Below are 12,119 nucleotides of genomic sequence, written 5' to 3' on the forward strand. Positions count from 1 at the left end.
AGAGCTAGCTGTGGTTAATGTTTTTAGCTTCACAGGGTCAGAATACTGATCCTCCTGCAATTTATTATCTAGATGAATGCCCAAGTATTGTTTTCAACAGCCACTCAGTCCATCGTCCAACTCCCTGTTACGCTCATCTGGCTCCCACAGGGGCATCGATCGGACCCGGACAGCTGCGGTCTCCTCCAACGTGAAGCATAGTGCAGAGATGACAGACTGGACTGGCCCGCCTAATCTCGTCTGCTTGACCCGTATAAGTATTCTCCTGCAAGTGGAGAAAGGGATTTAGCCACCTGTGGATTCTAGTAATGGCACCCCACTGTTCTCCCCACTAATCACCTCCGATATTCCCTTTCAGTAATCACACCTTATGTTTTTGAATGATGAGCTCTCCATCCTGCGTGGAATGCAGGGGCGCGTAGATACCAGTTACTTCACTGGTTCGAAGGCATTGGAAGAGTTCCAGATGAATATTGACTCCGAGGTTCCTGGCGAGAACCTGCAATTATAAAGTCCAAAGAGTTCAATATGTCTGATGTTCACTCTTGTCCCATTCCCTTCTTGTGTTGCAGCTGGGTCCAAGAGAAGATTGTCTTGTGGCAGCTGATGGCGTTCAGGTAAGAGTCTGTATTACCCAACACTGTCCGGTAAAAGATGCGTGTATTTAACTTGTTGTTTTCTCTCTCCTTACAGGTGCGGCGTAAGAAGTTGCGGGATGTTAAAGAATATTGCCTCCGGTGGTAAATCAGGTAAGTCTATGGTGGTAAAAAAGATTGTATTTGTTGGCTCTCTCGGCTCACCTTATATTTCTTTTGTCCCCTAGATGCTGGAGTTCGGCAAGGAAAATGATGGAGGCAGCGCCGAATCGAAAAATGCTGTGGGGACTGGTGAGTATGGCGCGGTGCTGCAGCTGGCGATGCGAGCAGAAATAATGTCCTTTCCAAGTTCGAAGACGTGATGGATCCGGAATCAGGTAAGGAATTAAAATAATGTCTGTGTTCTAACCTTTCCTTCTTCTTTCCTCTTTTTCTAGGAGCTCTGGATTTGAGGCGGGCGTGGCAGAAGACTGGATGCTGACTGCAGGCACGGTGAGCGTTACGCTGCTGGATGCAGAATAACGCAAAGCATGTGCTGCTGTTCAGGCGTGGTTTAAATAGCCTTCAAAGTAGTCCCAGGTAAGAAGTTCCCCCAGAACCACACCCGAGTAAAAAGTAGTCCCTGAAGTAAAGTAGTCCCATTCAGACCTCACGTTGGCTTGACTTCATTGCAGCATGGTCTGCATGAGGTAAGTAATGTACATGAGCCTGGCACCTATGGTGCCAGGACTGATTTCCTCTATGAGCCTGGTGCCAATGGCGCCAGGACTGTACCCAGACAGCCCCTAGCCAGGGCTGCTGGCTTTTTAGTAAGCACCTGGATGCCTGCTCCCGGGGCTGATGGGCTTGGTCCGGATGCCCGGGGGTAGGCATCATGACACTCCCTCGGTTTTCTGTTTGTTTTAGTAGGGTGGAAAACTGTGTCGGGGGACGCCTCGGAACTCACCAGTAAAAAATTACAAAAGTAGACAAAAAGGAGTGTACACCAGGCAAGAAGTAATGCAGTTTTATTTCAGGATCCCAGACACATTCATCTGTCCCGGTCATTTCATCTTCGTTCTCATGAGAAAGAACCTTCCACCATGATACTGCTAGAGACATGAACCAAAGACAAGTCGGTGTACAAATGTATCACGTTAACAATTCCTTGACTTTCTTCCCAGGCAGAAAGGAGTCCAGGGGCAATGTGAAACTGCTACAGGCTTTTTGAAACTGCTTAGTAAATCAAGCTCGGTAAATTAAATAAGCCGGATTATAAAATAATTACCTTTCGGCAGCACTCATGAGCTCTGCCTTGTGACCTCCAAGGTATTGTTTGCTTCCTACCATGCCATCCTGGGATCGTGGGATTCGCGAAGATACCAGCCGCTGTGGTTTCTAAGTGAATTAATTAAACAAACGCATGTTTCTGCAAAACCATGCATTGGGGCCCATTGACTGCGCCTCAGCCTAATATACATACTTATCCATCATTCATCTTTACTATTGTTATTTCTTTAATTGTGAGATATTATTTTGGGCATTCTCCATCCTACAGTGAATTTGCAAAGCAAGCCCCCCTCCTGAACTCCCTCAGATCACTACTCCTGCAGCTGGTAAGTTTGTTCCTCTTGCCACACTGAAATTGTTTTTATCACAAAACCATGACTTTAGTGGTGGCAATATTCACTAGCAATGAATTGGAGTTGGTATATGATTCAAGTTGATTCAGTGAGGACTGTAGGCCTCCTGGCGTGGAGTCCAGGAGAACCAAGTCATCTGCATATCCAAGCCATTGTAGTTTGGCGTTACCCAATTTAGGAGGTACGGACAGCGGATTGACGATGGAGTCTTCAAGATTGGACAAGTAGAGATTAAAAAGCATAAGTGCTAAAATGCATCCTTGCTTTAGGCCCTTCCTAGTCCAGATCCAGTTAGACCTCCTGTCGAGTTGGTCCAAGCTGGCCTTCACCCTGGTTTGGTCGTGCAGCAAAATAAGGACTTAAACCTGGGAGTATATCCCAGTTCCACAATTTTCTCCAGAGTCTACCCCTGTCAACAGTATCAAAGGCAGCACTAAAGTCGATAAAGGCCATAAATAAAAAGGTAATTGTGTATCAACCACGATTGCTGTAGGGTGGTGATTACGGTTAAACTGTTGATAGAGGTGTTGGAGCCCTTGCAGAATCCAGTTTGATTGTATGGGATTATGTTGTTAGAGTCAGCCCACTCCTCCAGCTCAGCCAGCAAAAAGCGAGAGAAAATCTTTGCTGGGGCATCAAGCATCGCTAATCAGCGATAATTACATGGATCATCAGAGTTACCTTTTTTTAAGACTGGGACAATTATGCTATCACGCCATGTCTTAGGAATGGTTTGGCTACCGCTTAAAGCCTACACCCATGCTACTGGATCGTTCTTTATTGGTGCGCTGCAAATCCAATCAGGACCAAGTGCCCTAGCAGACTTGCACACCGTGATAATACTAAAGATAATCTTGAATGCTTTTAGAGACCGTCCAGATGGCATTGGTGTCCATCTGCATGATGTTCGCGGTTTCACGGCCACCAAAGACCTGCTTGATGTGGGATGTCCAGTTCTTCTTCGAGTCTCCATTAATGTCTCTGGTCTTGGACACGTTGTTAGGGAGAATTCTCAGAAATGCACTAATTCCCTTCTACTTTAGAGACCCCAAGCTCTTTTTGCTGGTCTTTAGGACTTTTAATTTCTAACCTGGAGAGAGTGAGACCCGTTTCCCACTTTCTCATGTATTCTTCTTTAATCTGAACACTGCGTTTCTTTGGTTTTTGGAATCTGACAAACTCCATAGGCATCATCTTTTTACATTGTGTCACACAGCACCTTCAGTGTAGTGACACAGGGAAGTCTCAGATTTCCCAAAGGTTTAAATACCTTCTCTTGGTTAAACTATTGTTTCCAAGAGCAGTGAAGTACATTTGCAACTTTCTAGACCCAGCACACACTATTTTACAAAAGGGTGCTGGAGGGGTTACTTAGTATCCCCTTTGTCTAGTTTCTCATGTAACATTTTTATGTTACCATTTCTACAATGAACGGCTGGTGGCAGTGGTTTACTTTTTCCTACCATTGTGTGTTTCTACCGTGGGCTGCAATTGCAGCTGCAGTAAAACACCCATGGGTGCCCATTTTGTCAAAATGGCCCCAGTCTTCTTTTTTCGCCATTTCTTGTTGAAAAGGTCCTTCTTGCGATTTACTCTACACCAAACCAGGTTTGGTCCCCTTGTTCGTTTTGGCCTTGGTGGGTTTCACTGCTGAAGCCCGCCTCTGGCTCCAGCGTGTCTGGCAGGGCAGGAAGTGAGGGAGGTGTCCGAAACGCCCTCTGCTTAATCCCCTTGATTACAGGAATGCACCCAAAGGTGATTGGCTGCTGCCTGTCTTGGAGGAAAGCCACCCTGCTGTGTGAGTGACAGGTAGACTGCGAATGAATGGAAGAAAACTGGATAAAAGGCAAGGTCTTTTGCTTGGAAGGCAGAGTCAACCACTGGGCAAAAAAAATCCAAAGAAGAACTTGGAAGAGACGCCTGCTGCAACTCCTGGACCGTTGGTTTGCCCGGAGAAGCCCTGCAGCAGTGCTGAAGCTCCGAATTCGCCTCGACTAGAGAAGCCCTGAAAAGGACAACTTCTTCCCTTAGGTTGGTGGGATCAATCGACCCCAAAGCGATCTTGTCTGGACATAGTCTCGGAGCTGGCTGTACTTCCATTGCTGCTGCAGGAACAGATTGTCAGGGAGAGGAACACCAGGATCGAGTGCATCGTTTTTAAGTCAGACCAAAGCTCCAGGAAGATCCTCCGGACTCCCATGAAGCAGGACTGACAAAGCCTGAGCCACCTCAGAGTGCTGTACCACAGATGCGAGGAAAGTCCATAAAGTATCAGAAAACCACGGTGGTGCTATTCACAAGAAGCTGAAACCGCGAAGTGCCGCTGATCTGAAGCTTGCCCATTGCTGCCGCCGACCTTCGAACCGTAGTGCACGAATCCCCAGACGTCCTCCCTTTTGTCCACATGACTGAGGCTCAGGACAACAGGATCTGCCATACTACAACTGGAACAGAAGCCAGCTGGAGCTGATTTCTTCAGACCTAAGGTACTGTAAACCAAGGGATACTTAACTATTGTTGTGTAGCCTTGCTAGCTCCCAGTTCAGACTTGTTTTGGTTGCTTTTGCAGAGTTGCTTGCAGCGTGCCCCTCACAAGCCTCCCAGCCTGTGGCCCTACAGTGATTTCATTTTCTACAAAGACTTCTAAAACATTGTGCAATACTTTTGACCTACCTGCAAGAAGTGCTTCAGCTCATCTAGACTTTTGCTCAACCAACATTGGCTGTCCTGGCTCCCTGAAAGACTCTGGTTACCTCCAACTTTGTGCTTTAACTATCCCTCAACAAAAGTCACACATTAGATAACTTGTGTAGCTGGGAGGGTTCAAAAGTACTTACCTGCTTAACAATATTTGTTAACCATTGTTTTATTCTCTCATCATTCTCTTTTGACACGAACCTCAGTATTGCTCTAAATGTACCAGTGATATATCAATGTGCACAGTGTCCTAATCATTTAAGTCACCTCAGGGTGTAGGCATCGTCTGTGTGCCATCCCAAATGGGTAGCTACTGATTTAAAGAAACCGAGTGTGTGTATCTTGAAGTATATTTGTGTCACATGTATTTGCTCCCTTCTAAAGAAGGCTTATACAACTGACTGTTAAATTAATAAATAATTGGTTAATCCAGAAACCTTGAGAGTAAGTGCTTATTTGAATAACTCACTGTGAAACTGTTACAACCCTAAAGCTCACATTGACCCCTCTTGAGATAAGCCTGGCTTCTCAGTCACTCTACCAACTTGTGTAGTACACGCTTATACCAAAGGTTGGGCTAACTATTTCCAAGAGGACAAGGCTGGAGCAGTCTCCCACAGGGTACTGCATACAATCTTGCCTACAACACGTTATTTATTATCTGCCAGAACCTGGTATTATCGTTAAACAGAGACGAATACACCAGGTCCCGCCACCGAGAACATGGAGTCTCAAACTTGTGCCGTTTAAGCCATTGATATTAGATGTATACAGTGTTTTTCACTTTGGTAGCATGAACTGTAGGCGCTACGTTCATATTAGCTATAACTTGGAGCTCACTTCGTAGAGCTCTTTTGGTGTCTCTAATGACTTTGTCAAAGGTGTGACAATGCTGCTGATTAGTGGCAATCTCTGCCCTACGGTGATCATGAGGCCAAACTATGGAGCATGCTTTAATCCTCTTCATACAAAGTTCATATTGGGATATGGCTGTGGCAACGACTTGGAGATTATTTACTTCAATAGTTTGACACATCCTTGAATAAGCACAGAGTGTGTCATGAGCCATAGCTGAAGCCTGCCCAATTCATAAGAGGGTCTAGTAACAGCATTTAATTTTTACTGCCATTTAGTATGATCTTTCTATGTTCCAGGAGGTTGTCAAGCAACTGTTTAAAGCTAGAGTTCCTCCAATGAGCTAGTTAGCAGTTGTTGCTGTCAAAAGAGGAATGAGCATTAAACTTGTGGTGAAAATAAAGAACTTCAACAGAAGACCGTAGGGAAATTCTGTGGGGATGACCCGATTCGGGGAGATTCTTTGTGAGAGAAATGTGCATGATACCAAGCACCAACCAGTTTGAGATATTTCACACATGTCAATAGCAAAGGAGATTTTTTTTCCTGCACTGCAATCCAGCCAGTGTCATTTATTGTCCATCATGGCCCTGTAATTTACTGCATGTAGGAGGACAGGGTTCACAAAAACATACAAAGTGGAATGCAAAATCTTTGTTTCTTCCAATTATTTTCAAGAAGATGTAATACTGAGAGAGTTCTGCTCAACGTGGTGTTTCAAATGGAACCACATGCTGGAATCCCTGGCCATATTGACAACTAATGTCTGCTAGAGAGCCGGGAAAAAAAATGGTAAATGCCATATTCATGGTTGTTCCTACATATAAGGGTTTAGGGGATGTAGATACCTGAAACACTTGACCAATTATGTAATCAGGAACCTGTGCACCATCGGAGGGTCCTGCCTGAAAAACAAAGCTCCTTGGGTTTACAGTACACATGACCCTGCAAGTAAGCCTGGAAGCCATCTGAAACCATTTATTGGCTCCCAGATGGCCATGTGACACACTGCCTCCCTTCTTCAGTCTCCACTGGGTATCCTGCCCGTGTGTCTGCAGCCACAGGCCAAAAAGCAGCAAGCCTTTTAGGGCTGGAAAGATCCTTGGACCAGAACCCCTGCTTAAGCCATGACTTCACCAAGTTCACCCTTTACAAGACTCCATCTTCCACGAATATGGATAATTTCACCCATTGACTTTCCATTCCACAGACTTCCAATACCTCACAGGACCCATGAACATTTCTGTTTTGGGCCTGTTCACTGTCTTTGACTGCCTATAGTCCCATTAAGCCCACTCAGGAGTTACACATCCAATTCTTCTCAGCCACCCATTCCCCCAATATATATCTCCATCCTTCCTTCCTTCATTGTCTTTACTGGCCTCTTTGTTCCATTCCTCATCATGCACCTCAACTTCGCTGCATTTCTCCTTCTATTCACTCTTCCCCTTCCCTCATACTCTTCAGCCTCAACTCAATCTAATTTCTCTCTCTCCAAACTCCCCACCTCTCCTCCACACCTCTCAAACAAGATGGTCCCATTCTCCCAAAATCTCCAACCTGAACTATCAAACTCTCCTAACCCACAACAAGCTACAATCCCCAATCTCCTATCACTCTTTCACCTGGCCTCTAGAAAGCACAATCCCCCTTCAACAAGTCTTCCTACATCACAGATTACTAGGACTAAAGTTGAGGACGATATCACAGAAAGCTGGATCACCCTTCATGACTCTGCTACACTAGCAGCTCTTCACACCGACTGCCACCTTTGCACACTCCCCCACAACCTGTTGGGAAGGGTGGAAGTGAGGGGGTTCCTCGTCAGTAAGGCCCTCAACACTGCCCCCCTAAGATCCCTCTATCAACACTTCCTCTTTTGAATATACCAATATTCAACTCCTCCCTCCAACAACTCTGACTGTTCTGGCTCTCTATTGATCCCCTGGCCTGGTCATCAACACCATCCCTTACCTGAACCTGGTCATTGAGTCACTTCCTACAGACATCACCATTGTCATGCTAGGGGACTTCCTTGAACTTAATTCACTCCCTCTTCAACCAGTGTACCCACTATGGTGGGAACACATTTACCCAGTCTTTCTCTCTAGTTCATCTTCCACCTCTGAAATTTCCATTGACCCCTCTTCCTCCGATCACCATTGTTAATTTGAACACCTCAGTCCTTCCACGTTCTACTCCTCCTCTTCCCCCTTCAATGACTATGCAGAAATTCAGACCGGACTCTTGCCCCTGATATTAATGATGCGAGGATCCGTCTCTTTTCCCTACTCATGACTCTTCCATTGATTATGCTTTTGCCAACTTTCGCTATGCTCCCATGAATTAGTTTGACCAACACTATTCTTCTCACACATTTCACACCTTCCCGCCCCAGTCCTCAGCCTTGGATCACCTTTGAAATTCAGACCATCAAAACAAACAAACGCCATGAGCTATGATGGTGGCACAAATTACAGACTCCTACCCTACCAAAACTCCCTTGCTGCCCTCGCCTCTGCAGTGGCCAAATCCTCCTACTTCACAGACCTAATATCCCTTTGCTATGACCAACAGAATATCCTTGTCCTCTACCCTCCAAGTTTTGCTCAACCACCTCCCTTTAGGCAAATTACTGCTTAAAACTTTCCCTCGAAAATCCCTAAACTTTGCGTCTCAAAGCCCCCCCCCCCAAACACCTCTGTCCATCACCACTCCCCCTACCTCCATTTCACCTCATCACCTCTGCCCCTACCTCATCCTTTGCAGAGCCAACCCATCTTGCGCTCCTTTTGACGCTTCCAAAAGGTCAAAGACTTGCTCTTATTGTGCTCAGCTCTATAACCGATAATTATAAAACCAATGATAATTATATAATTGTAACTGCTCTCCACTCTTCCCTGCCTCCTTCAAATCGAAATGTCTTACCCCTACTGAGAAAACACTCTGAACTCCAACACCTCAGCAAATTCACTCCCAATTTCCGTCGTCCTCCATTATTCAAAAAGGTCCTCGAGTGGGTGGTCTTCGAGCAGATCACCAAGTACCTTTAGGATAATGGCCTTGGAGGTCCACTTCAATCTAGTTTATATAGTAAATACCCCTCAACCCCCACCCTGAGACTGCTTTATCTCTGATGCTCACCACTCCAAACCTGTTCTTCTGGACATTTCAAAAAAGGTAGCAGGCGCTCCTCTCCAGAAAGAACATGGCATGATAACCTGTTCTGAGATGAGAGTTTGCAGCACACGCTTTTTGCTCACTGTACTTTTCACAGATGGGAAATATCCATTTGCATATCAGTCTTTGTCCCGCCCACATGGGCAGTCCAGCACCGAAATGCTATGGCAATTCCTCTCTGAACAAGAGTACCAAAAGCTCACTGTGCACTGTTCCTCCCTCTAGACATAACCCTCGGCTATCCTACCCACACACTTACAACCAACCCACATCCTACTCCACTTCTAACTACCAACATGCTGGTTCGCTCTCCATGCACAACCGCTCCCTCAAGTTTCTTCTCCTAGTCTACAAAGCGATCATTGGTCTTGCTCCTCAGTACCAGTCTAACAGTAGCTCGGTTTACTCACAATCCTGTGCCCTCTGATCCTCCTCTGCACTCCAACTCACAATCCCATGCCCTGCCTGTGCCTGCACTCGTTTCCACTCTTTCTCCCTACTTGCCCCACTCCACTGGAAGTCACTGCACATCACAATCAAAGCCAGTCCATCTGTGGATCACTTCAAAGCCTGGCTTATGCTTCAATTACTTCCTACAGAAGGAGCTTCCCTGCGCTCTACCCATCCTCCCAACCTGACCCCACCACTGCTTTAAGTGATGTTTAAAAATGTAAATTTTGTATATTTATATAGTACACCTATTTAGTTCAAAGCACTTGCACTCGCAGGTCAACATTACCTTTGTAACTGAGCTGTTTTCTTACATACATTTCTTTTCCTGTTTGTTTTGTCCAGGTTATATGTCCCACTTTTTTTATGCCTCAAACTGGCTCACCGTTTGTTCTCATCTTTGTGCTATTGCACAAGCATCCTTCATGGGAAAGCCTCTGCCATCTGTAAATGTGTTAGTGTAAGTCATTTCTGATCGAAATTGCCATCCCTGTACATCAATTTAAAAAAAAAATAATAAAACAAAAAGGTAGTCTAAGTGGCAAGGCTGCTTCCAGTTAGATTGATTATGCACAGAAGGGCTTCAAAAAGATGGAATCCATAAGAACAAGGTTTTCTGTATATCGGGACGACCCCTCCGCCTCACCCCTCCATCCTCCCATCACCCCTGGGACTGGTTTAAATGAATTGGTTCTGAAACGAGGGGTGGGTGTCAAACAACCATGAACATTCTAATGAAGGGTCTAGTGGTCAGCACTCTGGAAACAGAGCTTGTGAAGTAATTTGCAGATGTAGGTCTACCCCCTCAAAGAGGAGCAGTTTGAGGATGGCAGTTCTACGTGCTTGTGGAGTACAGGCTTCCAGCCATAGGTGGAGAGTTACAAATTGCCCTCACACCAAATGGTAGGAGCTTCGTGAGAACAGGAGCAACATTAATTGCATGAATACAACAGATGTAAGTCTTTTGCCTGCAAAAAAACTGCACATTTTTCCCCTTCTACTTTGTTTTATCACAGAACGCAGGGGGTGGGGCGAGACCCCCAGCAGCCCCCCTCACTACCCGTACCAAACCTCCACCAATAATGCCTGACCCCCAAACCAACATCTACATTTTCGTGGTAAAATTCGAGAGAATAAAAATAAGAGCAAAATACATTTGTGTTCGAGCAATAGAGCCACACAATAAATGTAAATCCACAATGAGCGCGATCTATAAAAATGACCAAAGGGTCCGAATACACTAGTGTGTGGTATGCTTGCGATTATAAAACGAGGGCAGCTAGTGCAGGCTTATTAACCAGAAGTCACATTTCCTTGCAGATTTTAAGGCGTTGCTCTGAACAGTTGTAAAAGAGAAACTTGAAACCAAATGAAATGGTCCCATAGAAGGTGGGAATAGCAGAAGGATGTAGATCATCAAGGAAGTGACCATTGAAGCACACGTCGACCAATACGGAGAACTTTGCCATAGCTACGGTCTACACTTCGATAGCCATGGCCTCCAGTCCCTTTTACAATGTTCCATTTAAAAAAAATATGTTAAGAAACATTTTGGAAACGCCTCTAAATGTACTCTGTGTAATACTGAACTCAATAGTGCAACACACTTATGAATTATTTGGTTAATTATAATAAAGTAAATGATTAAATGATCATTAATGATCGAAAATGTTATGCAGTGCCCATTTTGGCTTTTTCATAGTAATTATTTTTGCTATTGTTGAATGTATTATGCGCTTGCTAGGACAGACTCATCTGCGATTGCAAGGGGGCAGTACATTCGTTTTTAAGAAACAAAGGGCCAGATTATGAAGGCTTTAGGAGACCATCCTCTTGGCCACCACCTGCCAGCATAGTTGCTTCACCTAGGGAGAGGTGGTATAGCCTGCTGATGCACAGTAGTACGCCAGCTTTAAGACTCTAAACTCTGCACAATAGACAATAGTTTAGTCTGGAAGAAATATACATGATTGGCTCATTGCCTAGAACTTGGTATGACCAGGTTAAAGCAACCAGCACCCCCACTTTTGAAGTGGAGAAAGTTGCAAAGATCAAACTGCCTACACGTGAAACTTGGGCACGTTTGGCATGCACTGTTGGTTTGGACATGCTCCAGCTTTTGAGCGATCAACCACTAAACTCCTAGTCATTTTGCAGAAAATGCGGTTTGGGTGCTAGTAGGTTGGCAGCAACATTGGCCTTGTTCTGAAGTGCCTATGTGGCATGCTTTGCACATGTGATCCAGTGCAAAGTAATAGTCTAGAGATTAAGCTTGCCAAATGAGGTACGGAACGCATTCGCACCACCCACCATCTTAGCCCTGCTCCTTCCTTTCTGCTCTTACCTCTTCGTTCAAGGGAGTCTCAGGTGTCCAAATTGAAGGGCAGATGAAGAAAAGGGCAATTCCTGTTTGGACCTGGGCCCAAACCCCTGCTCAGGCAGCAGGTAAGCATGCACCAACACTTGTTTTCTCCATCTGTCCACACAGGCCATCATCAGGCAACGCCAACATCCACTTCTCCAGTGCTGGGGTGAAGACGGGCTCCGTGGCACAGTAAGTTGTGCATTTGTAAACATTTTTTTTTCTCGTGCTGCAGCACGTGTGTGCCCGCTCCCCCTCCCTTTGTCCCGGTTGCTTCCTTTTTTGTTGGCATGCCCCGTCGCCCCACCCCACTGCGCTCTCATTGCTTGGCGGCCCTTTAGATCAGCCACCCAGGTC

At 45.5% G+C, this 12,119-nt stretch overlaps 1 protein-coding gene across 17 annotated transcripts in view; it reads right to left on the bottom strand.

Moving 5' to 3' along the window:
* DGKZ (diacylglycerol kinase zeta) overlaps positions 1-12,119 on the bottom strand; it is a 1,700,725-nt gene that overhangs the window by 676,738 nt on the left and 1,011,868 nt on the right. The gene's annotated exons all lie outside the window — the stretch shown is intronic.

Source organism: Ambystoma mexicanum, chromosome 11 (genome assembly GCF_040938575.1).
Source record: "Ambystoma mexicanum isolate Mex_15411 chromosome 11, UKY_AmexF1_1, whole genome shotgun sequence".
Classification (NCBI taxonomy): Eukaryota; Metazoa; Chordata; class Amphibia; order Caudata; family Ambystomatidae; genus Ambystoma; species Ambystoma mexicanum.